Here is a 4,948-nt window from a genome sequence, read left to right as displayed (position 1 = left end):
GTTTAACGATATCTGAGCCACTCCAAAGGCTTTGACTTTTACTGTGAATGAGACAGAAAACCATTAGCAGGTTTTGAACAGATGAGTTATATAAGTGGACTTACTTTTAAAAGCCTTTACTGACTGGGCACTGTGGCTCATGCCTGTAATCTCAGCACTTTGGGAGGCTGAGATGGGTGGATCATGAGATCAAGAAATCAAGACCAGCCTCGCCAAAATGGTATAACCCCATCTCTTCTAAAAATACAAAAATTAGCTGGGTGTGGTGGTGCGTGCCTGTAGTCCCAGCTACTTGGGAAGCTGAGGCAGAATTGCTTGAACCTGGGAGGCGGAGGTTGCAGTGAGCTGAAATCACACCACTGCACCCCAGCCTGGCAAAAGGGTGAGACTCTGTCTAAAAAAAAAAAAAGAAAGAAAAGACATGACTTCAGTTGTAATACTGGGAATAGAATATAGGGGAGTAAAGTCAAAGACAGGGAGCTGTGTTAGGCTAATCTGGGTAAGCAGGTTAGTGGCTTGGACAAAGGTGGTAGTGGTGGAGGGGCAAAATGTAATAGGTTTCTAGATAGACTTTCAAAGGCAATTGATCAAGATTTGTTTTTGGGTTGGATTTGGAGTGTGAGAGAAATGAATGAAATGAAGGTGACTTTGGTTTGTGCTCTAAGCCACTGGAAGGATAGAGTTGGCATTTACTGTGATAGAAATATGAACAGGAATAGATTAAGGGTGGAAGATCACACATTTATATAAATAGATGGACAGGCAGAGAAATGAATATATAGGTATGAATACATATATGTCAAATTTCAGATGCCTATTAGCCATCTAAATGAAGTTGTTGAGTAGGTGGTGGGATACATAAGTAAGGAATTCATGAACTGGTAGACCAGGGCTGGAGAAATCCATTTTTGAGTCATCAACATACAAATGGCATTTAACCCTGTGAGATTAAATGAGACCACTAAAGGAGTAAATGTGGGTAGAAAAGATTAGAAACTCTATAGGTGAGACTTGGAATACTTCAAAATTTACAGGGCAGGTTGATAACAAGAAATTAGGTTAGAATTTTGAGATCCAGATAGGAGGAAAGCCAAGGGAGTGTGGGATTCTGCAAGTCAAGTGAAAAATATGTTTCCAGGACCCGAAGCTGTCCATTGGATTTGAAAACCTGAAGGTCTTTGGTGATCATCCCACTAAACAAATTGGAAGCAGATTTGATTTGAAAATAAAGCTGACCTTGCTCCTATTTTGTAGTAGAACTCCAGGTGGATACACTGAACTAAATGCTTGGACACAGACAGAAATAGGGCATGGCATCCTAAGAAGTATCCAGCCATATTGGGTAAAGTAATGAGAAATCAGCCCAGGGGAGCTAGTTGATGAACAGAAGCTAAGAGGACTGCAGTGCTCATATTGCATTCCATATCATGTCCTGGAGAGGCAATGACAGCTAAAAACAAGCTTGTTTCCCATGTGACTGATATTGAGGCATTTTTTAAAATTAGCTATTCATATTCTTTTATTTAAAGGTATGGTCTATATGTGTAATTCTAGATAAGACGCTTTTGAGTCTCATTTAAGGAGTTAAGATGTCTCCCGTATGTGCTCTCAAAGCAGTTCCTTTTAGTACTCATAGCTTCAAACTGCTGTCTTGGTAATTGTGTTTATTAAATGAATTAGTGAGTGGAGAAAATGTAGTCATTTATTTTCCTCCAGGGCAATCTGCACCTTCAGTTTATTCTGCATATTCAACCTTACAACTTGAGGCTTTTTGTCAAAGTTGGTTTGATCTTCCAAGGCTTCCTGTAATAGTGTCTATATTGCGGGAGATGCCTATAAAAAAGAAGGGTTATCCTGCTTACTGTCTGAGTATAACTGAGATACAGCTTTCATTTCCCATCATGGTAAATGTCTGTGCTTTGTAATTACCTAAGGCCATTACAATACCTCCTCCCATCCCACCCCAGGGCCCCTGGCAATTTATGGCTATGATGTATGGCTTTCATTATTATGAAACTAGTGATAGAATTTCACCTTGGGTGTTCCCTGGAATTGAGTTATCTGTGGGGGTACTGCTGAGATTAAACACCACGGCAGAAGGATGTAATCATATTATTAGCAAGGGCATGGGGATTCTAAAGGTATTAGTGGAGCTGCAAAAGGCTTCTGATTACAATATTCAGGCTGGTCAGAAGTTTTCTAAACAGTGTTGTGTCCAATTCTTTTTCTTCAGTCAATATGTATTTTACACCTACTATGTGTATCATATGTGGTGTAAAATACTTATTGACTGAAGGAAGAGAATTTTGCAACTATTATGTGTAAGTGTAAAATAGGTACCTCATTCCCTATAAAGGAATCACCTCGTGCTTTTTCCTGTGGTGCCTGTACAGCTCATTCACCCTTCAGAAGCAACGAATCAACCCGTTGAGAAGAATGTATCACAATGTGTTTCACAAGCTGGGTCTTAGAAGTTTGAAGATTGAAGTGTGAGATTTTTCTTTGCCATTCCAAACAATATGATTCTGAGCCAGACGTTTGTTCTTCCAGAGGGTGAGCCTCCTTATAAAAAGGAAATGACATCTACCTCCTTTTGTTTCATGTTTCAGGGCATGAAACAAAAGTGCCTTGCACTCAATAGGCATTTCAATAAATGGCAGGATTTCCTCATAAAAGATTTTATCTGTTCTTAATCCTACCTCAAGTACCAGAACTCAACTGTAAATCACAATCAATATTTTCTACAAAATAAAATCTTCTTTCAAAGGGTTTGCCTTACAAGCTATCATATGAAAAGTATGTGCCGTGGGTACTTGATCTGTGTAACACTCTCTTGCTTAAGTAACAGAGGATCTACTTAGGAGATAAGAGCATTAATGGCAGTCCCTTTTGTGTATTGTGTATTGAAGCTTTCCACTTAGCCCCCACTTTGCCCCACAGCTCCTCTCTGAGAATATCTTTGGTCTTGGGATTGTCCTTGGGGCACTGCAGAAAGGCATCTTCCAGGGACACCAAGCTAGTGTTGAAGTTATCTCCTGATGGGGACTGGGTATTGCTCCTGTTCATGGGCGACTAATAGGTGAGAGCTTGGTGTGGACAGAAGGACATTCTTGTCCACAGGATGTCTGGACACAGGTTCAGGCCTATCTGGCTGACTGTCAAGACACCAGGTAGTCCTGGGGCACCCCAACATACTTTTCAGCTTCTTTGCTCTTGGAACACTTTTCCAGCTATATGGGACTTTTTTTTTTTCCTACCTATCTCCTTCACACTCCCTTAGCTTCTCATGTGTACTGCCTCTATCTCTTGAGATCAAAAACTTCATCCTCACCCAAATTTCTCTCAATCTCTTACACAATCACCTTCTCTCTTTCCCTCTCACAGTATTCCTTAATGGCCAACCAAGAAGTTCCTCTGTGTAAATCATTCCTGAGCTCAAATGGTTAGCCACAGAATAAATAGTCGCCCTTTACTCCAGGATCAGTTTTAAAATAGACGTGCTTGGTACTGTATTAGAATTATCTAGAGAAACAGAACCAAAAGGATATATATATATAAGTAGACAGATAGATACAGATGATATAGAAATATACATAGATATATGAAAGAGGACTTATTTAGGGGAGTTGGCTTATGTGATTGCGGAAGCTGAGAAGTCCCACAACAAGCCATCTGCAAGCTAGAGACCTTGGGATGCTAAGTCCCAGGGGCTCAGGCAAAGTCCAAAAGACTCAAAAGCAGGAAAGCTGATGGTGTAATTAGTAATCCCCTGAGAAGTTGAGGGGCTGCTGTCATAAATCCTGAAGTCCCAAGGCTGGAGGGCCTGGATTTCTGATAACCAAGGGCAGGAGCAGGAAAGTGTCTGAGCTCCAGGAGAGAGAGCAAGGGAATCCTTTTCTCTCCTTTTTGTTCTCCTGGCCCCTGATGATTGAATTGTGCCCACCCACACCAGGGCAGATCTTCCCCACTCACCCCACTGACTCTCATAACAATCTCTCATGGAAACACCTTCATCGACATTCCCAGAAATAATGCTTTAGCAGTTCTCCAGGTATTCTTTAATCTGGTGAAGTTGACACCTGAGATGAACCATCATAACTACCTCCCTACTTTGAGAGGAGGGAGTATTTTCATGCTATTTTGGGGAAGATTGCCTTCTTCAACAGAATGTATCTAATGATTTCCTGTAATGCATCCCAGATAAGCATAACCTTGGAATTTCCATGTCAGAAAATAAGGTGAGCTTTCATATCCTGCTGCATTTTCTGTGATTTAGTGGCCACAACAGGAAAACATTGCTTCAGAATAAACTCTTGTGTATCTTAGCTGCCTCCCCTGTCTTTTATAGCAAGGTAGTTGACTCAATGTATTCTTTAGCTTCAGTACTACCTGAAGAATAAGACAATCTGGGGTGTTTTATTTATTTTTGAAAAATTTCTGGAAGGAATAGATTTTCCTGTAGGGAGATATCATTTGTGTCTTTAGATGTTGGAAATATTGTAAAATAATGTAAAAGAGAGAATGACCTGTTGTTTTATCCTGAAGGTTCACCTGATTTTTTCCCCCACAGATTTATTTAGACATAATCTACATACCATAAAATACAATGATTTTCAGTATATTCACAGAATTGTGCTACCATCACTAAAGTCAATTTTAAAACATTTCATCATCCCCAAAAGAAACCCCTCACTCATTAGCATCCCTTCTCATTTCCTCTCTTTCTCTAACTCTAGGCAACTATTAATGTAATTTTTTTTTTTTTTTTTTTTTTTTTTTTTTTGAGACGGAGTCTCACTCTGTCGCCCAGGCTGGAGTGCAGTGGCGCGATCTCGGCTCACTGCAAGCTCCGCCTCTGGGGTTCAGGCTATTCTCCTGCCTCAGCCTCCCAAGTAGCCGGGACTACAGGCGCCCGCCACCGCGCCTGGCTAATTTTTTTTTTTTTTTT

At 40.5% G+C, this 4,948-nt stretch overlaps 1 long non-coding RNA gene across 4 annotated transcripts in view; it reads right to left on the bottom strand.

Moving 5' to 3' along the window:
* Positions 1 to 1,721: 1,721 nt before the first annotated feature.
* The window catches only part of LOC108522963 (uncharacterized), a 104,486-nt gene continuing 101,259 nt past the window's right edge, over positions 1,722 to 4,948 (bottom strand). For all 4 annotated transcript variants that reach the window (XR_001883655.1, XR_001883656.1, XR_001883654.1 and 1 more), the window contains one exon: positions 1,722 to 1,833. This is a non-coding gene — a long non-coding RNA (uncharacterized LOC108522963). The remainder of the gene's footprint in view (positions 1,834 to 4,948) is intronic.

Source organism: Rhinopithecus bieti, unplaced genomic scaffold (genome assembly GCF_001698545.2).
Source record: "Rhinopithecus bieti isolate Rb0 unplaced genomic scaffold, ASM169854v2 scaffold_65275, whole genome shotgun sequence".
NCBI lineage: Eukaryota > Metazoa > Chordata > Mammalia > Primates > Cercopithecidae > Rhinopithecus > Rhinopithecus bieti.
Note: the sequence above shows the minus strand (reverse complement) of the source record. Positions and strands in the feature narration are given on the sequence as shown.